We start from the raw sequence: 27200 nt of genomic DNA on the forward strand, positions 1-27200 counted from the left end.
GGGGAAGACTGTTTTACGTAGGGAGCCTAAATAATCAAAATTGCAGAGTTAAGTATTTGTCTATTTAAGAACTTGATTCTTTAAGTGGCCTTAATTTTATGAGGTGAGCATTTGTGAGAAGGAGCAGTATAAAATGGCTTCGAGAAGATCTTGATTTGGGGCTGGATTGAGCAGGGACTTAAATGCCAGAATAACATCCTGGCTTATTGAAAGATTTTTGATCAACGGCAGGGTGTGGGCACGGTCAAACCTGAACCAAGAGGAGCTGCAGTAAATGATAGTCTGCTGTGGGATTGGGGTGGGGCAGTGCAGGAAGCACGACGGAGACCAGTAAGGGTGCTGTTTGAAGCAATAGCCATTATGAAGACAATGAATGACTCATGCTATAAAATTCAAATGCTTGAACTTATTCACCCCAGACTACTGTCCTGAGTTCTTCAAGGGTCCAGGGAGGCAGGATCTAAACCGCTGTTTTCAGCAGTCAGAGGAAGATTGGGAACAAGTCAGCATCCTCCTCTCCTTATTTTAAAACATGCTTCTGGTGACGATATTAGAGGAATGCCAGCAAGCATATTTAATGGAAAGAAGCAAATTTTAACAACAAAAATGTTCTGGGAGATCAAAATAAATTAATGAAAGCATGTGCGTTTAGGGGCATCTGGGTGGGTCAGTTGGTTAGGCGTCCTACTTTTGATTTCAGCTTAGGTCATGATCTCAGGTTCTGAGATCGAGCCCTGAAAGAGTTTCCTGCTTGAGATTCTCTCTATGCTTCCCTCTGCTCTTTCTCACTTTCTCCAAACAGACAAACAAACAAACAACAAAAAAAACCCATACATATTTAGTTGTAAGGACTCAGAGAAGTAGTTAGGAAACCTTGGAATTGAATGATATTCTGTATTAGCCTATGATGCAGGAGCTGGAATAGTGGGGAAGGCTGTATTTGACACCAAGAGTCATCTTTTCAATGATCTTATTTATTTACAGGCAATATATATTGGATTACAGTTTAAAATAACACCAGAAAGCATCATTCTATATCATATTGCCAATATCTACATATGGATACCAATTCATAAGAAACATTGAAAAATTCTTAAAAATTATCATCAACCACGGTTTGTTTCCTCCTGGTAAACTTAATATTCTAGCCCTAAATATAGCTGTTTTTTTGTTAGGATATGCATAGATCTATGCAAATCTACATATAAAAACCCCAATGCTAAATTTATCTTGGTAACATATGAAAATCAGTGACAGCAAATTATATTGTTCAAGATGCCAAGGAGAAGAAGCTGAGCAAATATAGATTTGAGAAGATGAGAAAAATTACAAATGCGTTTTATTTAACAGGTTGAATGAATGTTGCATATGTAGGAATGCAGCCCAGAACATAAGGAAGTTCCTATCTAACAACTCCAAAATCCAAAAATGTGATTCATCCTGCTATAAGATGAACTTAAGGGAAGTAGATGGGGCATCAAATATACATCTGTGCCCTTACTTTCTTTTAGAATCTTCAACTATGGACAACTTTGGGATTTGGGATTGCAGATCATAATTCAATATAACACCATAGCTGGTGTTGACTCCAGTTCCTAGTTCTTATCATTAATTATTCAAGGAAAGATTTTTACAAGTATTTCTCTGAGTGTGGAAAACATTATACCATTGCTCTAAAAACAGATGAGGGAAGTCTGATGGAATTCGGGTTGTTAAAATTCAGATTTTAAACACAAAATGTGTTTCTTCTCACTACATGGAAAGATTCACTAAAGATTTAATATAAAATGTTTAAATTTCATTTGCTATTACATATTCTTGACTGAAACATGTTTCTCATGTCTGTGGTCCAACAAAGGCCATTATTTCACTTTTCCAAATCTTATCCTGACTGCCTTCTTAGTCCACATAAATGTTTTATGTTACCTCACAATGGGTCTGCACTTTCTGCATTTTGAGCATTGCTGCAAAAATCCCATTTTAATAAAATCCTCCTCAATACCTCCTTTAACATCCTGTATATCTCTCTGCATTTAAATTAATACTCTGAGCTACTCCTTCTAAGAAGCTTTTCCTGATTAACTTCATTCTCTTTTCAGCACCACAACGTTATACCTAGTACTTCTTTGTATAGGTACATGAATAGCAATACTATCTTGGTTAATTGCTTTCTTCTTACGGGTAAAGGAGGACATGAAGCCCCAAGTACAATCACTGTTCCTTCTCAAAAAAAAAAAAAAAAATCCACATTAACTCTCAGATGAAGAAGAAAGTTTGCATCTGAACCATAGAGAATTTTGTTTTAAGGTGATCTTTGTAATGTTCTGAAAGAGAAGCGGGGTCCGGGAGGAGAAAGAAAGGGAAGGAAAAGATGGACAGGAAAAATAATACAATAAGGAAGCCTGTGTTAATGTTAAAGTTAATTGAACCTCCAGGCTCGAAAGTCCTAATTTTTTTTTTTTTTAAACTTTCTAAAGTTCGGACTCATCATCTATGAGTACGATCCAAGTTTGGCAAAATGAGTCTTCTCTCTCTCACACCCTTACTAGCAGATGCTAGAGGCAGAATTTTCTCAGCTGGTTACAGTAATGAAAGATCAACTTCTCACTGACTTCATAGTTTTCCATGTACTGAAACCTCTTCAGGCAGCTTTTCCTGCTGTTTTCTCACTTCCCGTTTGTTCCTTCCCTGCAGGTATCTTTCCCCATCTTGTGAGTGTTCCTTTCCTGTCTAAGAGCTTTGAACAGCGATCTGCATTCACTCTAGGGGCTTAGGGAGGCAAAGAACAGGTTAGCTATTTAAAAAGAGGATGCTACTGCCATTTCAGCACTTGTCTGAAGGCCACCATTCCATGTGTTTATAAAGCACATGTCTGTGGATTTTTAACTGGCGTGGAGGCACACAGGTGCTGATGATATTGAAGGCTTGGAAACATTTAAGGGACACTGAAATGTCCTTTAATAGTTCCCCACCAATACCGCCAGTAGTTATCGCAACTACATGTGCAGCCCGCCCTCAGTACTGACACGGTCATTTTCCCAAGGTCGTGAATTCTGACTTGGAGAGCATCTGTGCTTGTCTCCACGGATTTTAGCTTGTCAAGGATTGAACCGGGAGTCTGATCTCACTTGGATCCATAGTTCAAAATGTCTCCATTAAATTTGATGCCAAGGATGCTAATCAAGTCTCAAGTCCTTTCCTTTGTTCACTAACTTGGAAGAGAATAGTTCATGAGAAAATGACCAAAAAATGGTAGCAAGATAGAGAATGAGCCAAGTGTTAATGTTATTGATGATGGACTTCATAGCAATTTTTCAATTACTGAGAATGACCATAATGGGAGATGAAATGAAATATTAATCAACAAAAATTTTCTCTATAAATCTTTTTATTTTGAAGATGTGTGCCTCCTTGTCCATTATGAATTCTGCAGCTAATTGTTAAATTTGAGGCCATACATACTGTAAAGAAGAAAGGAAGTAACGTTTATGTATTCATTATCTAGTATATGCTACAACAATATTTAAGAGGTAGGGATTACTGTCCTTATTTAACAGAAGGAAAAAAATGAGACTGTGTGCATTTATAACTCTATCAAGTTATTTTTTATTAAGGAACAACTAGACTTCAAAACTGACTTCTTGCCTTTTCACTGGACCTCGTTACCTCTTAAGAATATTTTTTTGGTCACCCAATAGATCATTGCCAAAACACCATACTTGGTATTCTTCAGGAGAATGTACTAGAATAAAAAAATGGCAGACACATAATTCATACAACTTATTTCAAAAATTTCTAGATGCTGTTCAGAAACCTATTCAGCATTATACAAGACCTTGTTGTGTCCTTTTAGGTGGTTTGTCAACTCTGATCCAAAATTCACTGTACCCTGCATATATAGTAGAGTTATATTTGCCATGCATTTGGATGAAGAGGCTTTTAAAGATATTTTAGTTGTACTTTATCCTCATGAGAGAATTTTTTTTTAAGTGGTAAGATTTGTTTCATGTCTTGTTTTATCCTGGCAAGTACATAGATCAATACTGCTTAGAATTTGTGGAGACAAATATAAATAAACCTCTAAGTCTAAATAAAACACCTTTAAGTATGTGTACCTATTTCATTTGGTTTGCTTCCAAAGTGCTCTTTGCAGCTTTTGTAACACACAAGGCCAAGAGGCTATTGGTGGAAAGGTCGCTGTCTAGAAGAAAAACATTAAAAAACAGAGAGAAATACTTGTCATCACGTTATAGAGAGAGAGAGCACTTAGTTTCTTAGTCTCCCTTAGGAAGAGAGGATATTCTCCCCAGAAATGTAAGGGAAGACAGAATTAGAAGTTGGGGTCACAAATACGGGGAAAGAAAGAAACAGTTCAATCATTTTTGTGGCAGTGTTGGAGAGATGAGAGTGGAGTGGTAGTTCATTAGACACTACCTCCTTCTAGAAATAGCGCCGATATTGCTGCAGCATCTCCCAAAACCTAGTTCTTTTCAAAGGGCGTGCTTCCTTCCAACTTATTTATTGGTGATTCTCTTCTTAAGCGGATCAAAAAATGACTTGAGAAGTCCTGTGAAAAGGAATACCTTAATAATTCTCCCTCCCAAAGTGGTTGTTCAGAGCCATAAGCCAAAGAGCCATTTAATTTATATACGTTAGCATGTCCAACATGAAATTGGAAATCGCAGAGAAAAACACCGTGGTATCATTTTAAGTTGCAGATAGATTTTGTTAAGTGACTTCAATAAAGGAGTAGTAAAATGACCAGCTGTTTTCCTGCAGTGAACATAAGGAACTGTTGACATCTAGCATTCTCGTACACTTACGGGATCTTTATAGCTTTATGATCAGCCTCTTCGTTTTGGGCTTTATGTCTGAAAACAGACACTGATAAAACTGCCTCCTGACACTGTGTCCAGGGTGGTTGTGGGAACTAAAAATCAAGTCATGAGGAAACTTGAGAGGAATTTGGGTTGAATTAGCTGGAAAAGGATGAGAAGGGCCCTCATAATTGTCTTCAAATGGTTAAAGAAATATCAAATCAGAGTGATAAGACTCATCCTTTATAGCTAACTCCAGGGTGGCAGGCCAAGTTTCAAGCTGACGAATTTATCTGGAAGATAAGGCTGATCAGCCTCAACGGATTAAAAGTGCACCTAAATAGAATGGGTAGTGTTCTGTGTAATGAAGTTCTGTAGCTAGTGGTTTGCAAGCAAAGGATGGATGGCCCTTTAAGAGTGAGGGGCTGTACTCAAAACTTGTACAGTCTCTTTCCTCAGAATAAGTCTGTGATTATACGAATAGAGAAAGACTAAAGATCACACATGATATGATTTTCTGTTGCCTTGGTTTATTCGGGGCCACTTAATGGACAGGGGAAGGTGAACTTCTGAAGTTCATGTGAAATAACTTAGAAAAATACACTATAATTTTAAGCCTACAAACGACTAGTTTATGCTCCACTGCTAAAAGTCTGCCTCCACTGACAACTACTCATTTTAGCTCTTAAATACTACACTATGCCGTATTTGACAATGGTTATATATAAATTCTCAGCATCAGGGCACTTGGAGAATCTCTTTAACAGTATCAAAATCACTTAAACACTCTTGTGAAAAGGAGCAATTTTAATAAACTTTCACCAGTGGTTGCTCAGCTAGAATCAAGAGAACGACTTGAATTTACACAATGTATCTGAAAAGATTCCTACAAAAATCCAAGCAACCTAAGAACTAAATCTAATTAGACTACTAAAAAAATCACTTACTGTTACAGAAAATAGCCACATGATTTTGAGTAACTTCAAACTTCAAAAAATTCAGTCACGGAAGAACTGAAATTTACTGCGAATCCTAAGGCTAACCTCAAACCTGATGTGTCTGACTCCTTTCACTCTAAAATCTAGTAATTAATTTTCCCTGGTGCTACATTGTCACTTAGCATGGATTGAAGCTTTAGTTTTTATTAACTATATAATTTGATTTCTCCCTAGTTGAGTTCGTGTTAATTATTCTCCATAAAGAGAGATGTATGTGCCTGTCAGAGGTCACTGAGAATAAAGGAAAGGAAAAAGTAAAAATATTTCATGTTCAGGAAAATTTTGAAAGAGCTCATGTAATTCATAGGAATCACTTTACCCCCCCCCTTTTTCTGGTCTAAATTATCCAGGTAATTATGTAATTTCTCTGCTCTGTTTGCCAATAGAAACAGGGAGTCAAGAGAGTGGGAAAAGTAAAAGACTGTGAATAAGAAGATATGAGCTCCTGATCATAGGCATCATTCTCTATATTGCTTTTTCATTCAGTAATACAGAGGAGATAATGACCATCCCTTTCCAGGTAATTGAGTACTAGAGAAGTAAAATGGGAACTGTTTCCTTTAATAAGGATGAATTTGCTCTTAGGGGTAAAGCTCTGTAAGGTACTGAAATAATGAGATTTCTGAAGATCTGTAATAATTAACCACTTTCATCTGAAGAATCCTACCTTTGACTGGCGATTAGCGCCCAGTTCAGAATCCTTTCCCATCATCTTAAGATACTTCCCACTATGGCACAGGACAGACTTGACTTACTTTCACATTATTATTTGCCCAGATCATGTACCCTGGCTTCTCCACTTTGTCACTTGGTCTGTATTCCTCCCCTGGACCCCTCTCCTCACCTCTGTTCAAGTGTAAGGAGACTACATTTGCCTGTGTATATCTTCAAACATAATGTTGGCTTCTTTACCTTGCTCTAGACCTTCTTTCTGCTCGAACCCAACACCTCAACCTCCGTACATGGAGCCACAGTACCTACGGGACATTTCTTCTGTGCTGCTTGTGCTCCTGCCTGTGTTTCCTGACATCACAATTGGCTTTGGATCCTGGGCCTCACAGACCTTCTCTGCCAACTGCTTTTCTAGACCCAGTGTGCATCAGCATAAATCCTGGAGTCTAAATATATTCCATAACTAATTACTGGCATAAGTATCTCTTGACTATGACAAGCATCGAATAGAGCTTCTGAACTGAATTATTGAGTCAATAGATTTCAGGTACATGTAATGAATGTATTGTGGTCATGTGTGCTCTCTATAACTTGGTTTAACATTTCTTTTTGACTGAAATGGATTTCTGGAAAATGTAACAGTTTTTGCGATATCTTAATGCCGGAAATTTTTTGATGTGTATCAGATTCAAACTGTAAACAAAGAGAGGCTAGAAGAATTGAATAAGAAACTTGAGTTCAATTAGATTAATGAATACAAGTAAGTATATCTTTACTTCTTTTAAGCTCCAGGGTACTTATTTTCCTCTTTGGTGGAAAGAGAAAACAATATTTCTCCTGTGAACATGGGTAAATTATTCCTTCCCATGGGCCAAAATAAGTAAGAAAAAAAAAATCTTGATACACTAGTTTTGGGGGACTTAACTTGAAATGGGAAATAGTACTGAGTATAAATTTTGGGGCTAGTAAAGTCTGATAGAAATCATTTCAGAGTGTTCTGGAAGCAAATGATAAACTGCTTATCAGTGTCTGAGGAAAAACCTAAAATTGCAAAAGTTAGTTTTGGGGGCAAAAGTCCCTTGAAAGTGGAAAGACTGTTCTGGTTCTGTCCTGGGCTTTGACCCCCTCTCTTCTGTGAGATTGTTATACCCCTGAGGCTTACTTCTTAGACGAACAAATTAAGAGGAAAATTAAAGGTACTTATTTCCCACTCTTTGGGTTTTCAGAGATGAGAAAGAATTTCTTCTACTTCATCCCTCCTCAGGAAAAAAAGGATGGAAGAAATAAACCTCTTACATCTTTCCTTCCTCTTAGCCTCATCACTTCCACAAACAATGACTTATTTGATGGATAAGTTTGGAAAAGAGGTTGAGTATGCTCAGCTCAGTCATTTCTTCTCTTAGTTGGAGCCAGCTTATCTGCAGAATGCACAGGCTCTTTACAACCCCACAGGATGAAATTGGAGGCACAGTCTATATTTTCTTTATATCAATATATATGTGGATTTTTTTAAAGACACATTCCTATTTTATATTGTTATCTTTCATAAAAATATACAACTCCACTGAATTTCTACTTGGAAGCTGAATGATACCAGACTGGAGATTGGGGCGTGGAAACAGGAGGCCCAAGGCAAATATTGGAGAGAAGTCTATACTATTCAAAGGGCCCATCACACCCACAGCCTGCTTTTGAGGAATGCTGAGTTGAGACCCCAAATCCCTGTCCATCACTAATTGGATAATGAATATAAACCTTATACTAGGAAAGGATCAACAGAACCAGTTAGATCCTGTCTCTTGCCCAGGTTGAACATAATACATTTAGATAAATTGAACTGTATGTCACTAAAATACCCATCTCCAAGCCATTGTGGTATTCTAAATATGCCTTGGTTTCTGGAAACTGGAAAGCGCCTAACTATTTCATGAAAATTAACTAAGATTATAGTTCTTCAAAATAATGAAGGCCATCAATGTAGAGGATAGAATGATAAGTAAGACATGATTATAGACTTCAAAGACTGTATAATCTGATACCCGGTCAATACAAGTAATTACATCATAACCTAAAATGTGTCTATAACCTTAGCAAAGATAAAACAAAAAACCCCACCACCACTTTTGAAGTTAAGGTCACATCCTATTGTGTTATGATGAAAGGCTTAATAGGGGAGTTGGTATTTTAACCAGACCTTATATGACAGAGAAGATTTAAGTAGGAAGAGATATAAGAGGAAATTGTGGGTGAAGGTACAAAGTGAACAAAAGAATTTAAAAAGGAAATATTTAAGAAATAATGAGTAGGTCTATGGAGCCACAGTGGATTGCTTTTGTATGTGTTTGTATGTGTATAAGCTAAATACGTGTGATTATGTGAAAGTGTGCAGGCAAGAATGTGTGTGCAATTATGTGTGTATGTGTGTGTGTGTGTGTGTGTGTGTGTGTGTGTGTGTCAGCATGTGCCCCCTGGGACAATCACTGTGGGGTGGTTAGGCAGTGGAGTTGGGGGTTGGCTAGAGGGAACATGAGAGTCATGGGGCACAAAAGCAGAAACAGCTGAGATGATGGAGTATCTTGGAACAAACGGGGCATCCTTTTGACTCCACTACCCACAAGTGCCCAGGATTTTTGCACAAGCTAGGGAGCTAGTGTGGGTGATTGAAGGTTTAGATTTGCATTGCACAAGGAAAGGTGAAGGATGGAGACACACATGTGCTGACAGCTTTACAGACATTATCTCATTTTATTCTCATTACAATCCTTTGGAGTGAACCTTCTTACATAGGGGGAGAGAGAACTGCCACTGAGCAATGAAGTGACTTGCTAAAGGATAAGCAGGACCTGGATGGAGTTCCTACTTGTCTTACTCCAAAGCTACTGGTTTCTCCCCAGTATCAGAGACTTCCAAATTTTAATGGTTTGCATACTTTCTTCTTTGGTTTGTCTTATCATCACCTGTATTAGTCTCTTCTTATTTTTCTTGCTATTAACTTACACTTTAAATTTAAGTTGTAATTATTTATTTTGAAAACAAAATTCATATCCTTATTTGATATGTTGGTCATACTTTTTTTAAATACAAATTTAGAATCCTTTTCTAACACAGAATCCTTTAGCTACCAAATAAAGCTAAGAAAAACTCAGTCTCCCACTCCTCCCAACGATTCTGGCCTGGCTTAGCTCTGAATGAAGACACAGGATTCGGTGGGCCAAACTGAGACTGTGTTTTTAGTTTCTACTTCAGAAAAGTGCCTTGGAGCAAGGTACAACCTACACAGCTTTATGTAGTGGCCCTGATTATACCCATTAAAAACAAAACAAAACACCCTACTTGACTGTGTACCTTCACAAACAATCCAGCACTCTTTTGGAAATACTGCATTTCAAAGAGGAACAGGCAGCCCATCAGTTGTTGGAATATCTATGAATTTGCCTTTTCGACTCCTACTTATGTATGGGAACACTTAATGAGGCATGAGTCATTTCACAGAATGGATTTCCTGGATGTTTAACGCATCTTTAAATGCACGTTAGATGGACAGATTTACACACGTGGATACGTAAATGCTGCTTCTTTGGTCCATGAATCTCCACTGTATAACGCTGATGATAACAGCACAGGTATCCCAGGACCTCGATATGATTAGGTCATGAGTCTATGATTCATTAACTGCATATTTTATCATAAGTTTCAGTATTTTATCATTCCCACAAACTCAGGAGGGAGGTTTTTGGATGGGACTTTTGGAATCTGGCCCTTCACCTCTGCTTTTACCCTACTTATTCTGACTTAGTTCAGAACCTGGCAGTTACTTTCTCCTTAGATATTCATGCAAAAAGCATGTTTTTGGGTGGTAACAAAAATAAAGTAAATCTGATTATGATCATTACTTTTTTTAATGATTTCTTTAATAAATTTTTTAAATTTTTTAATAAACATATAATGTATTATTAGCCCCAGGGGTACAGATCTGTGAATTGCCAGGTTTACACACTTCACAGTACTCACCATAGGACATACCCTCCCCAATGTCCATAATCTCACCACCCTCTCCCTACAGCCCTCTCCCTGGTCCCCCTCAGTTTGTTTTGTGACATTAAGAGTCTCTCTTGGTTTGTCTCCCTCCTGATCCCATCTTGTTTCATTTATTCTTTTCCTACCCATCCTGACCTAACCACCCCCCCCCATTGCATATGAGCATTACTTTTTTAAAAGAAGACAAAGTGTTACAATAGAGAGAAGAGACTTGGGGATAAAAGACACACTTTGAATCTGGCAATTGATGGAAGTTTCTAACTGAGTAATCTTAGTGAGGTTAATTAACCGTTCTGTCTTCCTTTTTAAAATGTGGATAATACTTTTCAGGTTTTCCATGGGGCCAAAAGTCATAAAGCATCTATGGCACAAAGTGGGTGCTCGATGAAAAGAATTTCTTTTCTCTTTTCATAATAACTTTAAATTTGTTAAAAATGAAGTGAGATAAGCTATTCAAGAGTTTTGAAAAATACTGTTGATGGGCCACTGGATCCTATCCAGCTATTTGGTATCTGATTACCGAACTCACTGGCTACTTCCTGCTTGCTGTCATTTCAAGCAACGGCTCCTGCCCAGATAAAAAATAAAACAAAGGACTATGATTTCACATTCTTGAATCATAAGATCTAGTATTTTTCTTCCCTGGTCGCTAGGGTCACAGCCTTGTGCTGAGTTGCATCAGCTGTGGCGGTGAGAACAACTTTGTTTAAGAACCTGACATGTAATCAAGTCTCCAAAACAACTCCTGCCTGAACAGGTTAAGAAGATTTCTAAGAGAGGATATGTCCCAGGGAAAGAAAGAAATTACACTCAACTATGGCTTTGCGATTTATGTTTTAGACTCTTTGATGATTGTGTTTAGTTCCTAAGTGGAATGAAGGAAGCTCTCGTGTCAGGAAGACAGAGGAGGCAAACGCAAATCAATACTGCAGAGGATGCTCAAGGAAATGACTTTTCTTCCTTCGTGGTATTTTTGATCTGTGAATGATGCATCTTAGCAATTTAACTCTCTTCCTTTAGAACAAAATAAACATCCAAAAACTGGATTTGAGAGAGCTAGAAGCGAAGACGGAAAATTTTAAGAAATTAAGCACTACAAACGAGCCAGCAGTTGTCTATCGAAATGACCCGGTGAGAACACACCATGGTGAATTTTATTTTTGATTAAATAACTTGTAACCATTTGCTCAAGTGATATTTTCAGAATCAAACCTCTAATTTTAACAGATACCTACTCTGATTCAAGAACAACAAACCCACACCACAAATAGACTCGAACTTTTTGAGAACAACATATTGCCAGAATTAAGAGTCCTACTGTAAAAAGTGTAATTCTGTTCGCTGCTTTTGAGAAGGTGCAGAATAAATAATGTTCTGGTATCATTTGTAAAACTTTCCTCACGGTTGGGAATTTAAAAAAAAAGAAGTGAAGGTGTTCCAATGAGATCAAAAGGTTGAGTCAGCTTCTGCTAGATGTTCGCTGAACATTCTTTCACTCCAAACCATCCCCCCATCTCATGATAGGATAAGAAAATCGGCATTTAAGCATTGGAATTGAGCTCACTTTCTTCTCCCGTTTGAGTATCCTTAGAGTCGTAAAGCTACAAAGGACCTCAGAAATTATGTTATTTGCTGGTAAGTAGCAGAGGTAGATGAGTGTCCCAAATGTCCTAAATCTTATTGTATCTTTTAAAACATTTTTATTCTTCTAGAATGGATAAACCGCACACTCTTGTCTTATTGATCTTATGGAGATCGTCATGTAAGAAAAATGCTCTCGTTTTTTCTTCCTTTCTTCAACATCTGGAGAAGGCTATGATTACTTTTATTGATCCCTTAGACTGATATATGCATCTCACATAAGAGTCTAGGGAAGTTTTCTCTTTTAAAGATGTTATAACGGGGTGTCTGTTTTTATTACCTGACTGACATCCCTTTCTCTTTTCTGATAATAGGAATCACCTTGCCCTGTGATGTTAAGTTGACTAATCACAGTATTTCACCCTCCTAAACACAGTGATTTAGAAAAGGGAAAGGCCCTGTTTCAAGTAGGGACAATCAGCGTCCATTTTGGAGGACTGAAGCAAACCTCAGTGACAGAATATGTCTCCTTCTGAGATTAAATATATTGACAACTGAGTAAGTCTGCAGAGGCCTGCTGGCCTCTCTCCTACCATAGCAGGGGGCATGCCTGGGAGCAAAGCAGTAACACAGAAGAAAATGAGTCAGAAAAACAGTAGAAAAAAAAATACAAATTCTTGATGGATTCACCTCATTTGTGTCCTTAGATTCTGCTGATCCTGAAATTAGCACATCCTTAGATTTTCTAGTTCATGAGCCAATACTTTCTTTTTTTTCTCCCTATGCCAGCTTGAGTTGGGTTCTTGTCACTTGAGTTTAAAAGAGTTTTGATACTATTCTTTATTCACATCCTCAAGTTTTCCACAGCTAACTGTACTTGTTATTAGGCACAGTCATCATTCTCTATAACTTTAAGATCTAAGAGACCCTGCCTCTTCTTTTCTACTTATAAAGTTCAGTAGTGAGTGTTGTGCCCTGAGGAATTACTTTTGGTCTTCTGCCGATAAGTCATACAGAGCTTCCTGTTCTCACAGCTGAATGTTCCCTTTCTTTCTCCACAGATGAGAAGTCCGTCCCACTCCTTCCCTTGCAGCCCACTCATGCATGTGACTAGCTGAAGAACGCTTCTGAAGTGAAAGCCCAGGATAAAATGACGAGAAGCTGAGGAAAAATGAGCATTGTTGTGGGTGAAATGATGCCCCCCACAAATATATCCATGTCAACCCCTAGAACGTGTGAGTGTGACCTTATTTAGGAAAAGGATCTTTGTAGATGTAATTCAGTTAAGGATCTTGAGGTAAGATCATGCTGGTTATACAGGTATGCTCTAAATCCAAGGACAAATGTCCTTATAAAAGCCAGAAAAGAAGACATAGATACACAGAAGACTCTGTAGACTCTGTCTACAGGACTGTGTCCAAGGAATGCATAGAGCCACCAGAGCTGGAAGGGGCAAAGATGGGCTCTTTCCCACGGTCCCCAGAGAGGGAGCATGGCTCTTCCCATACCTTGATTTCAGACTACTATCTCCAAAACTGTGAGAGAACAACTTTCTGTTTATGGTAATTTTTATGGTAGCCACAGGAAAAGAATACAAGCGTCTAAAACATAAATGTGAAAATCAGTTATTTCAGAATCAGTGAATGGATAGGTTGTTATTTTTGTCCCTGAGGTTCCCAGCCTGGGACACAGCCCTGATCCACCCTTGACAGAATTAATTCTGGAACAGGAAGAGGGAGGGTAAACAGATGCAAAGCCGAGATGAAGGGGACTGCCTCCAGCCAGAGTGGAGGAGAGGTTTTGAAATACAAGCCAAGTCTTATTTGGGGATCTCTTCTTTCTCAAATTCGTCATTAGGAAAGAAATATTTTCTCTTCCAATCAAACTGGTAATATTTTCTTGAGGCAGTGATAGATAGTAAAAGTGCATGAGCTCTGTAATCAGGCAGGCCTGGGTGCAAATTATAGCTTCAGCCTCAGCTCTGGGATCTTGAACTGTCTCTGATCCAGTCAGAGCAAATGAGACTTCTGATCAGTCTGAGAAAGAAACCCTTGCTCTCCTCTTCCAGATTCAAATGTGAGAGGAATGTAGTGTTAAAGAGTCACTGATATATCTGCTAACTCTGAAGGGACATCTGGTTTTAGAATAAGGCCAACCAGAAAAATTGAAACCGAGATTGGGAGAGAAGTAAGACACTGTTTACATGATTTAAGATTTCCAATTCTGCTCTGCTGTGTCCTCCAGACTTTTTAGTTACAAGACCCAGTAAATTACATTTTGTCCAAGACACTTCACCCAAAGACTGTTGATACACAATGTAAAGCCACTTAATGTAATTCTTGAAATGTGTATATGCATTATAAATATTAGTATCTTATTAGCCTGGGATCCCATCAGTGAATTTCCAAAGAGTGGTTTTTCAGCCTTGGTTGCACATTCGAATCACCTGAACAGTTTTTAAAAACTCCTGCTGCCCAGTAGCATTCTATACTGATTAAATCAGTCTCTAGGAGCAAGACTCAGGCTTTGCTATGTTCTTAAAGCTCCCCAAGTGATTCGAATGTGCAGCCAAAGCTGAGAACCATTGTTTTATGGCTCACAAACAGGATTTGCGGGGAAAAGTGGGGAGAAAAGGAAGGCTTTTACTTTAAATAGCAGCTCTAAGTATTGCCTATTTATTGTGTCAAGATTTTGAAGTTCACTACCTCTGTGGAGACAGCTTCTAATCTTGTTTTTGTTCCCTCTGGCAAATTGTTGCTAGTTTTTTTTTTTTTTAGCAGAAGTTAAGAGAATATCTTTTCAGCCTTGGTAGGCTATGCTCATTTATTTTTATTCTGTGGAAAACCCTCTAAGCTTTTGAGCTTGTTATTTTATTAGGGACTAATAAATTTAACTTGACCATACATAACTTCTAAAAAGTTTAGTGTTCCACATGAACCAGGCCAACAGACTGTGCTATCTTTAAGCGTTCAGCTTAGCTTATGAGAGGTATTAGTGTTATATTAATACCCAATGTTAAATTGTGTGCAATTATGGATTTTTCTTTTAGGTCCCAGACTCTGTGACCATATAATACTGAAGATCACTTACCATAAATGCTGAAAACTTCTAGAGCAGTGGGAATTTGAAGCTAGCATGTAGCAAAAGAAAGGATTCTGGGTGTAAGTTCATAAAACAAGTTTTTTTGTTTGTTTTGTTGTTTGTTTTACCACTAAGTAGCTTTGTTTGCTAACGTGAACTTCAGATGTTCTCATTTATGAAATTAAATGAGTAATATTTCATCTATAAATCTTATAGGATAAGTAAGCCATAGTGATTTGCATGGATAAGTTTTATAAACCAACAACAAAGATAAAATACAAGTCAGAATTTTTGGAAAGAATACGATTACTATACATATGAGTTTTGCCTGCATGATTCTAATCATAAAGATAGTTAATAAATAGTAAAGTAAGGCTTATCCAAAAAGTTGTGATTTCTGGATCAAAGAAGAATTAAACCTAAAAAGCATCCAGGTAGGTCTACGGTACTGTGTCTTCTTTTCTGTTTAGCATCAGTGTGCCAAAGGGAAAGGACTTTAATATTTGTAGTCATCTGTAGGCCAGAGAGGTTTAAAAACACCAGTTTTTAGTTTAACATTATTTATTTGAGTACCTGACTCTACCAGGCACTTCTCATTTAAACCTCACACAAGGAGATAAGGAACCCAAGACCTGCTCAGGGATATTAAGAAATGTAAGGCTATATCGCAAATCAATGGCAAAACTAGAACTTAAAATCAGATGTAACTCTCTAGCTATTTGTCTGCAATGATGTTACACTGAGCCCCAGTTCTAACACAAAACAGGTTATCATCTAAATAGTGTGACAATTGTCACAATATTCTCTCCCTGCCCCCCCAATACCGTTTTCTTGTTTAGAAGGTACAATTCAAGGCAGGAACTGTGCTGGTGCAGATTTCTTGTTCACCCTAGCCACACCCTTAGTCAGATTTTAGTTTGTCATCATAGTATCTCCCTGATGTCCTCAATACCAGAGTAGAGTTGCTTCTTTTAGAGACACTGGCCACTGTCTAAGGACCCGATTTAATAAAATGTCTACCTTCTTGTTCCTAAGTACCAATACTTCTTCTAAGAGTTTTGGACTTTTTTTCCCCCTCAAGCAGAGTGGAATTACCAGGTTGAAGACCTGAATGCTTTTAACTCTTAAATTTGCTTCAGAGACCACACTGTGAACATGGAATGTTTCATTCTCCCAGTTTCCCCACAAAGATAGGAGGCTTAATTTTCAGATAATGGAAGAAACTTATATTTCAGAATTAGTTAAAACTATTTCTTTTACCCACAATCTCCAAATGGTCCTACCGGCTTCCAAGAAGTGTAGAAAAAGTTTTACCTGGTGGAAAACCTCCTCCATTTTAATGGGAGTGGAATTATAATGTTAACGTGGCACAGTCTGAGAATATTTGCAAACCTATGGAAATGTGGCCCCTCCCAAACCCAGCTCAGATACTTATGTCTCTTTGATCCTCAGGAAGTAATAAATCAAAATTGAAAATAATCTGGTCTTCATGTTCTAATTATGCAGTTTAATTCTTTTCCTTAAATGTGATGATTAATGTGGAAACCTTTCCAGGAACTTTTGGGAGGAGAGGAAGTTTTTTTCTATTTTTTATTCAAAAAAAGATTTGTAGAAAGCAATGCAGTCTTATTTTAGACTCATCTGAAGGAAACCACTGCTTTATTTAAAAACCTCATGTACACAGAAACACCTGGCCCAGAAGATGATTACCATATCAACAATGTCACAACAAACTATTCAGAAGAAATGCGTTGTGAATATAGGAACCATGTTTCTGCCTTTTTCACATTTAATGGGCCGAGAATTTTAACATGTGTCTCAAAACCATCTATTGATTGAACTACTTCCTCTCTGCCAATTAAGGCATTAACATAATCTATGAATTTGCTCCTCATAGCCACCAATTTCCCCTACATCTAAGTATCTTTATTTTTGGAATTGTAGGATATACTGTTCCTTTTGAAATTTAGATTTATCACTAAAGTGGTTTCAGACTTATTGCCTTCTATTTGGAGAACAAATTAACTAATTAATTAATTAATTAATTAATTAATTATAACTAGACTCCACGCCCAGCATGGAGCTCAACACAGTTCTTGAACACAGGGAGAATTTGTTCTTCATTGAAATAATCCAAATATCCAAAATATGATATTAATGACCCTACTACTAGAGTCATCCTATGAAAATTACTGAAGAATTAGTGAATTTCAAACAGGTGTTATTGCTGATATAAACTTGTGCAGAAATGGTGTTCCTTTACTCATTATATTCCTTATTTTGAATAAAATATTTGCTTTTGCATTCATTTGTCCTACCACAGGAAAAAAATGCCCCATTCTCTGCCTTCTCTGCTCCAAATTCATCTTTAAGCACACTGTTTCTTAAGCCCAAGTATCCCTTAGAATTCCCCCATTTTAATGTAGGGGTTCAGATGGGTATTTGAATTATCTGCAGATAGTCATGAATATAAAGACAATTTAATCTTCTATTAGGCCTATATTTATTAATATCGCTCCTCAATAGGATCCTCATACAAGGTAGTTACATCATAAAAGGTTATCAGAGTTACTATTTGTGAGACCCCACTAAGGTTTTAGAGTTTATAATCCCACTCACAGTTTTTATAAGCTGTGTATATCCTATTTGTTCATTTATCTAGCAATCACTTTCGACATGAGTGAGTCCTTGCACTAAAGGAAGTAATAATTCAGCACATAAGGCAGCTAACATATGCTTATGAAGTACTATAATACAAGATAGAACCTGGTAGTTACATATGCTGAAGGGATTTACATGAGAAGAAGAAGGGAGAAGGATTCAGGGTGGATGTGTTATTTAAGCTGCTCTTTGAGGGATATTTAGGAATTCATTAAGGAGAAAAGAGAAAAAGAATGGTTTGAACAATGCTTCTGGGCAAGTGTGAGATATGTCTAGGTTATAGAAAACAGTATGATTTGAACTGTATAAATGAGTAAGAAAAGTGTGAGAATAGGTAGGAAATTACCTTGGAACCAGCTTAAGGAAAACCTTGCACCTAGGACGAAGAGTTTTTGTTTTATGTGTCTTATTTTAAAATACCTCTCTATTACTGAGCACTGACTATGTACCAGGTACTAAGGGAGCTACCTTATTTGTAACATATATATCAATTCTCATAATGATCCTTTGAGATAGGTATTATTCTATTTAATAAGTGACAAAACCAATGTTCAGATAAACATTTTATCTATTTATTTATTTTTAAAAAGATTTTATTTATTTATTTGGCAGAGAGAATGAGAGAGAGAGAGAACATGAGAAGAGGGAGGGTCAGAGAGAAAAGCAGACTCCCTGCCAAGTAGGGACCCTGATGCGGGACTCTATTCCGGGACGCCAGGATCATGACCTGAGCCGAAGGCAGTTGCAAATGAGCCACCTAGGCACCCTCAGGTACCTAATCTAACCTAAGTTAGTTATAACCTGAGTCAGTTATAAAGCCGTTTGGTGATAGATCTTGAACTTAAGCCCAGATTTACTTGTCTCAGATGGCTGCCCTTTCCATTAAACCGTACTCTAATATTGTTCTTTAGGAAATGGAGAGTTGTTGCATACTTCTGCAGGATGGCATATCATGACCATAGCCATTCTTGTACATGACCAGAGCTATGCACCAAGGAGGGTCATCTGTCAGTGGTGCGGAAGATGAGGAGTTACGGGTTTTAAATAAATGTAGTCCTGAGACTAGAAAAGTTTTACCCAGAAAGTTGACAGTAGAGAATAAGTCATAGAGGTAATAAGAAAGCACGAAAAATATAACTCATACTTTGAATACTTTAAATAGGAATCGATTTTGGATTCTGATATGGTCTAGTAAGCTACTGCTAGACCAACACTCCTGCAAATAACAACTACAAAGTTTAGGCAAAATATAAAAAGTGCCTAATCCTTCTATATTTCCAGTGTAGGCCCTGGAAAGTGAAGAAAGGCAGGTCAAAGTAGAGAGGATTTAACCCTTGGAAGAAGAGAAGGGCACACTCTCTGCATGTGGCAAATAAAATTAGAATAAAAACCCACTGAATTTCTGGTCAGAAGAATATGAGAACAGGGTTGAAGGCAATCATAGGTGTTGGGAAGAAAAGGGAGACCACAAAAAGCAGATAGCCAGAGGGGAATATCCCCAAATTCTGTGTATAAATCTTCCTAAATTTCTAGCTGACTCCAAGTAGTAGAATGAACCATAAGTGCTGAACCATAAGTGCTGACTCCAAGTAGTAGAATGCAGGGTCAAAGAACGAAATAGAGGTTTGAGCCACTGTTCAAGGGACAGAATTTGACTCACAGTCTGAATCCAATGAAGTTAACTGCTGTCTAAAGCTAATAAATAAATGAGAGTGAAATCTTCAGAGTAGATTCTGTTATCTTCAGAGCGTAATAATCCTAAGTCTCCACAATATAGAAATGACAATATTCAGGGTACAGTCCAGATAAGAAGATCCAAGAAAAATTACTCATTTGGAAGAGAAAAACAATCAACTGAAGACAGCCTGGCAGTAACTCAGATTTTAGAGCTAGCAGACAGGTTTTAAAACAGCTGATGTTACACTGAATGATGGGAATAAAAATATCCTCACAGCAAATTAAAAGATAGGCAATATCAGCAGAGAAGTAAAACTATTTTTTTAAAAAAGAAGCAAATGAGAATTCTGGAACTAAAATACAAGTATCTGGGGGCACCTGGGTGGCTCAGTGGGTTAAGCCTCTGCCTTCAGCTCGGGTCACGATCTCAGGGTTCTGGGATCGAGCCCCACATCAGGCTCTCTGCTCAGCAGGGGCCTGCTTCCCTCTCTCTCTTTGCCTGCCTCTCTGCCTACTTGTGATCTCTGTCAAATAAATAAAAATAAAAATCTTTAGAAAGATAAAAAAAATAAAATACAAGTATTTGAAAAACAGTGCCCATTGGACAGACTTAATAGCAGGCGAAGATGGCAGAAAAATGAATAAAAATGAAGAGAGAGCAATAAAAAGTATGTAATCTGAAGAACAGAAGGACTAAAAATAGAAAAAAAATGATCAGAACCTTAGGAATTTGTGTTATTATACCAAAAGTTTTAATAGCCAAAAGAAGATGTGTAAGATCTATGTGATGGAATATTACACAGCCATAAAAGGATGGAACATTGCCATTTGTGACAACATGGATGGACCTAGAGGACATCATACTAACTAAAATAGATCAGACTGAGAAAAACAAATACCATATGATTTCACTCATATGTGAAATCTAAAGAACAAAACAAATGAATAAAGAAACAAACAAAAACGCAGAATCAGGCCCATAAATTCAAAGTACAAATTAATGGTTGCTAGAGGGAAGGGTAATGGCAGGATGAGCAACATGGGTTCAGGGGAGTGGAAGACACAAGCTGGCAGTTATGGAGTGGATAAGTCAAAGGACTGAAAGGCACAGCATCAGGAATTTAGTCCATGATATTATAATAGCATTGTATGGTGACATATGGTGGCTACATTTGTAGTCACATAGAATAATGTACAGCGGATGTTGAATCACTATGTTATACACTTGAAATGAGTGTAACATTATGCGTGAACTATACTCAAGTACATTTTTTGTAAGTTCTAATACCCATGCAATTTCAATCCCAAAAGGAGAGGAAAACAAAATGGGTCACAAAAAATATTTGAAGAAATTATGGCTGAAAATTCCCCAAGTCTGGGGAAAGATCTACAAATTCAAGCAAGTTAGAAATGAAGAAAACCTTATGTAGGCACTTCATAGACAAGCTGCTAAAAAGCAAAGGTAAATAAATTTTGACAAGAGACTGCATCAGAAACAATGTAATTGAGATTACTCACTTAAAATCAGCACAGCAGTGAAGTTGAAAAATTGAAGTGGCAGCAAATGTGAACAAGTTTCATTTATTTATTCCCCATGTACTTCTCAGTGTCTCCATGTTTCAGGCGCTGTACTAAGTACGGGGCAAAGAGTGATGAATAAAATGAAGTTTTTGTCTTTCCTCACAAGAATCATACATTCTTGTGGAGAATTAAAGAAAGAAATAAAATATTTACTTTTTTTGTAATTCTGCTTGAAGTCCATATATATATTGATTAAGCAGAGCTTGAAGGATACTCAAGGTGCTATTATATTTAGGCCTTCTCTTACTCCAAAGGTAACTGGGCATTGACATATATAAAATGATTATTTAGATTCTCTTGGTAAGTTTTTTACGTTTAGAAATAGGTTGATGAATGGAGTGTTATACGAAGAAAAGCCAGCTGGATCTGGGTAAAAACTCACTGGGTAATGACCCCATTAATGGCCTCATCCAAAAACCTGGCCCTCCATTGAATGACTAGACATTTCTTGGTATCCATGGCTTTCGAGCTCCGAGTTTTGATTTTTGTTAACGAAATGTTAAGCAAAATTGGGGTTCTTATTTATTAATTTACAATGGGAAAGAATACTTATATAGACTAGAATAGTCACATTGGTAGGATATCCTCCCTGTGGTAAAGCACATAGGGAGCCAAATCATAATCAGAAACCCATTTTAATTTTACACAAGAAATCACTGTGATAGGGATAGGCAATATTCAAAGTGTAGATCCTCAGTGCCCTTTCTTCCAGGAGGCAGACATGCATAAAATATAATCAGAAGGTAGCTTGGTGGGCAGAAAGTCAGAACAAGGGAGTTAGATGAATGGAAGTTCTAATAGCATCAGGATAAGATAACCTGATGTATTCATCTCACCATCTCACAATGGTCTTGTTATTGACATGGAAATACTTAAAGTGCTCAGCCTCACTTCCCACTGGACTGTGCTTGTGTGAGCCCTGCCACCACCTGTGCACTCAAGCTCTCTTTTCTATTCTACCAATTATTTCTACTTCTGCACATGCATGCTTTGGAGATATTGAAATGTTCAAAAAGTTACACTCCAGTCCTGCTGGCATGAGAGCTAACTGCTCTCTTTTAGATGACTGTATTTCTTGGCTCTTGAACATGTCAATGTGATAGTATAATTCCCCAAAGATTATCTTATTTCCCTTGTTTTTCAGTTGGTTCTTCCCAAATTCAGATGTTCCTTTAGACTCCCCCATGCAAATAATGCATAATAACCATATCAGTAATCATCATCAGAGATACATAGTGAGAAATGATTTGAAGTTATACTTAAAGATGTCTAATTACTTTTGGGTATTGTGATTATATCTTTCCTGGACTTTTTCCCCCTTTTAATCCACATATTCATAAAGCTTAAAAGTTACCTTAGAGATCCTCTGACTCAATAGCCTCTTTTATAGGAGAGGAGGATTCTGCCCCAGAGATTTTTAAGCCATATAATATGTAGATTATACATAGTCGAAACTAAAGTCAGGGTCCACTGACTTCAGCCTCCCCTATTCTCTGCTGCCTTTGGGGCATAAGACTTTAAGAATTAAATTTCCACTGAGATTTACCCTATATGCTACAGGCTGGTAACTGCATCTTTTGGATATTTTACCATAGGGTAAGCACATGAAAAGAAGTTCAAGCTAGTCAATATTGCTATTAAGTTATGTGAATTTAACTTATCTAAAATAAATTGCTGCTGTACCACAAATACTAAGGAACGAAGAATTTCTCCTTTAATTAATGCAAAGCAACCTGTGCTACTTGATTCTGGATTTTTTTCCCCTAGCTGTTTTCACATAAAAACTGTGTTCCCGTAAATAAGACCTTTAACTATTCCAAAGAGATGGAGTGATTCAAATGAAATATCAGCACAAATTATATAATCAAACCACAAGACGTATAAATTATGGGAAGAAGGTGGATATTTATTTGAGATATAAATGGCAATCTTTATATGAACTTTAAGAATGAATGGTAGTTCTAAGAAGAAGAAATGAAAACAAAACAGTAGAAATACCCACTATTTGTTTTTCTAGCTTTAAGACTGAAATTCAGTTGGTACTCACACATACTGTAGAATTTAAAGTTAATAAAAGAAATATTTTTTTTCCTAAATTGTACTGGCAGTAAAACACCCAAAATTCCAGCCCTCCCCCATCTTGAGTCTTTGTCACATTCTGGGTACCTCAGGATAGAATGGCTCTTCTGGGTTTGTCCATTTGTGTGTCTCAACGGAGTCATACTTAAGCAGTGGTAGAAAGTTCATTATATTATAAATAGCCAACAAAAGGGAGACCAAATTTCTTTTAGTATATATGTCTATATATCTCTTCGGTTACACACACACACACACACACACACGTGACTATCTCATTCTGTTCTACCTATTCTGTCTATAAAGTGGATGTTCACCTACTAGTTTTTAATACTATTTACTTTCTTATCTCTTTCTTCTTCAAGGTAAATGATTCCCATTCCTTTAACTAATGAGTTAGGGTAGATTTCCAGCTCTTTCATTCTGATGCCCTAAAGAAGACAACCAAACTAATAATAATAATAACTTAATGAAAAATGAAATGAAAAGGAGAATTTGAAATAATATTGAAATGAGCTAGTTCTAGTTTAAAAAATAGAGTTAAGGACACTTGGTCAAACCTCTAGCATAAAATAGTGTTTTCTAAATTTTTCTAAGTGGTCTTTGATTTAATGCAATTAAGTGTTTTGGAGATTGAAGTCAGGAGTTCAATAATGATAAGAAAATTCTATCCTTTATATGTGTACTTACTAAAATAAGATAAAAATGATGCATAAGGTTACAATAGAACTTGTTCTGTGTCACCTTTTCTGATTTATAAATATTCTATTGATAGGAGAGTAACTTTCCATGAAAAAAAAACCTCATAAAATATACTACATCAGGAGAAGTGTCACTTAGAATTTTTTTTCATTTTTTATTTCACTTTGGTGTGGTCAAATGTACTGAAATCACGGAAGCAAAGTAAGTAAAGTTGCTGTCTGCTTCCTCTTTCAATGTGAATCTAGAGAGAGCAAGGTTGTGTTTTGGAGATAGGCCCCAATGACACTTTTGTAGTGCAGAAAACTTGTGTCAAAGACAGCAATATTATGAGCATATAGCCAAGTGTGTCATAACATTGCATTTAAAATTGTGAAGAGTCAGAGTTTACTAATGGAAGTGAGTGAAATGGCAACATAGCCAACATTTTACTGAGTACAGATAATTTCACTCTAGAAAGATACTAAAGCACCTTGCGCTATGACAAATATTAAGTCAAAACCACAAAAACACAGTATTCATTCCAATGCATATTTAATCCAAATGCAAGGCATGAAATGGTGTGAGAATCAAACTTCATGCTCATACTTTCTCATTCATCCATCAAATGGACATATTTTGAGTGTCTGCAAAGTGTCAGACATTGTAGTAAGTTCTGGATAATACAACAAAAGATTATAAGCTCTGTGCCCTGAGTAAGTCCACAGTTTAGAAAGATGAGTATGTAGATATTATAATACACTGTCCTAAGCATTTTTTTAAAAATTTATTTACGTCAGAGAGAGAGAGAGAGTGTCTGTGCACAAGTGGGGGAAGGGACAGAGGAAGAAAGAATTCCAAGCAGACCCCCTACTGACTCTGAGGCCAAGACCTGGAGATCCTGATGGTGATATCATGAGCTGAGCTGAAACCAAGAGTTGCATGCTCAACCAGCTGAGTCACCCAGGTGCCCTGTCCTAAGCATTTGTGAGTGAAAAGTCAAATATACCAATTTTTCTTAGAGAGCAAGTTCTTGACAGTGCTCTGAACCTCCTATGGCTCAGGGAAAGGAAAGGACAACTAGCTAGGCAAAGACAGCTTCACAGGAAAGCGGATGTGGGGGGCGGGGGGGGGGATGTGAGAGGGGGATGTGAGCTAAATCAATTTAAACTTAGCACTACCCTGGGTTTGCTACATGGCTAGAAATCTTTCATGCACTTTTACTTACGAAGTAATTTTTAAGATTTTATTTATTTATTTGAGAGAGAAAGAATGAGAGAGCCTGAGGTAGGGAGGGTCCGAAGGAGAAGCGGACTTCCTGCTGAGCAGGGAGTCAGATGCCAGACTCAGTCCTGGGACTACAGGATCGTGACCTGAGCCAAAGACAGTCCCTTAACCAACTGAGCCACCCAGGCACCCATATCTACCAATTAACTTAAACTTCAAACTTGCCTGTACAGTAGGTAATACTATTATCTTTATTGTAAAGCTAGGAAGCTGAGGTACAAGGTCATGAGTAGTAAGGGATAGAGATAGAGGGGGAAAAAAAAAAAAACCAGGAATTCTCTGGCCCCAGAGTTCAAGCGTCTAACAATACTCCATTCTCTTTTCTTCCCCCTCTCTTTTTTCAGGTAAACAGTCTCAGACACATGGATATAAAGTCTTTGAATTCCAAAAGGGTAGAGCACGTCCATGAAGAAGTGACAGGTGTATTGATAGGCTATGGGAGGCCAGGTTCACTTTGGGGAAGGCATAGGAGAGGAGGTGAGGGACAGGTAGGGACAGACTGGGGACCCATCATCATCCCCACTCATCATCCTGTCCTCCCACGCCAAATGTTCCAGATGCCCTTCTAAATTTCTCATATAGCGCAACTTCTAGGGGGCCAACAATTGAATGGATTTTATAAATATTTGACTAAACAATTCTTAACATTTGGAGATTCTATGATTTCTCTTCATCTCAGAATTTTCAAAACATCCTATAAAACCATTCTATGACCAATGGAAAATAAAGTAAAACGGATGTTAGCCTCAAGCTTAGTAATGATTATTGTGGCTGTCTTTCTTTTCTTCCTTTAAAATTTTTTTTTTTCTTTCCAAATAAGATCATAAGAAGATTTTTGCTGTCTCTTGCAGCTATAAGAAAGAGTATTTATTTTCCTTCATCAGATCATTTCAACTGAGGGGAAATATCGGTCAGGTAACCAGGAGTATTGTTTGTATTCCAGACAACAACTGAAATTAAAGGTGGCTTTTTGGTTTCCTGCCTCACCCATATATCTTCTCCCTGAACAATTCCTATGTTCACTTATATTGAGGTTTCCAAGCTCGTAAGCCACAAATACTCCCAAACCCAGAGTTTCGCCAAACAAACCACAACAACATAATAAGAGACAGCTGATTTTCAGCCATTAAGAGAATACACCACAGACTGACAAATCTTCACGGGCATATGTATTTCCTCACTCAAATGTCATTAACACCACCAGCTGCAGCCAGGTGACAGTGGGGTGAAGAATTAGAGTGTGTAGGCGCCTGCCTGTGGCCAGAGATGTTGTTTAATGAGCATCTTGACCCTCTGGGTCAGCTTTTCCATTTCCCTAAGTCATGGCAAAACTGTCAGCCCCAGGGCTGGATGTGAGCCACAGAAATATTTTGTTTGTCAGGCACAGGGTTTTTTGTGTTTTGTTTTTAAATCTCAAATTGTTTGCCTACATTTAAAACTCGTATGTTTCCATAAAATATTGGAATGCCTAGCTTCTTTGGAGACATTGGAGGATTTGACAACATAGGGTTCGTTAGGAACTCAGTTGGAACAGAGTGGCCACAGATTCCCCTTAGGGAAGGCACATTCTCTTCAAGCTCAGCAGCATCCTGGGACTTCACCCCCAGACTTAGCTCCAGCAAATATTTGAATTCTCTTCCATTGCTTGCACTGCTTCAGATTGGTTAGACCTCCCTCCGCTCCAAATATATTGCCATTTATTACCTCCATCTCCTTGAAGGGTAAAATAAAGAAGACAACGCAGTTTATTTTACAAAACATTTACTGAGTGCCTGGTTTGTGCCAGTAATCTGTTAAGTGCTAAAGGTAGGGGGGCATTCACATGAGTAAATGTCATCTCTGCGTTTAAAGAGCCTGCAAACTGATCGTAGAAGAAAACGATGACAAGAGATCACGGTAAAGCCAAAAAGTGTGATTCATGTAGTAATGAAAACACGGGTTTTATCACAAGCAGTTCCCTTTTTAGCTAATGCTTATAAGAAAGACATATCAAATTATATGTATGTATACATATATGGATATATACACACACATATCCATATACACTTACTCA

The 27200-nt window shown here is 37.5% G+C and overlaps 1 protein-coding gene and 1 long non-coding RNA gene across 6 annotated transcripts in view; one reads left to right on the forward strand and one right to left on the reverse strand.

Moving 5' to 3' along the window:
* Positions 1 to 27200, reverse strand: part of NKAIN2 (sodium/potassium transporting ATPase interacting 2) — a 998970-nt gene that overhangs the window by 184445 nt on the left and 787325 nt on the right. The gene's annotated exons all lie outside the window — the stretch shown is intronic.
* Positions 6896 to 25889, forward strand: LOC116588499. Of its 2 annotated transcripts, XR_004284973.1 has the most exons (5): positions 6896 to 7247; positions 12117 to 12160; positions 13168 to 13341; positions 15156 to 15267; positions 25492 to 25889. It is a non-coding gene; the product is annotated as an uncharacterized LOC116588499 (long non-coding RNA). The 2 variants fall into 2 exon arrangements; XR_004284974.1 differs by lacking the exon at positions 12117 to 12160 and having other exon boundaries at positions 6898 to 7247.

This window comes from Mustela erminea, chromosome 4 (genome assembly GCF_009829155.1).
Source record: "Mustela erminea isolate mMusErm1 chromosome 4, mMusErm1.Pri, whole genome shotgun sequence".
Taxonomy (NCBI): domain Eukaryota; kingdom Metazoa; phylum Chordata; class Mammalia; order Carnivora; family Mustelidae; genus Mustela; species Mustela erminea.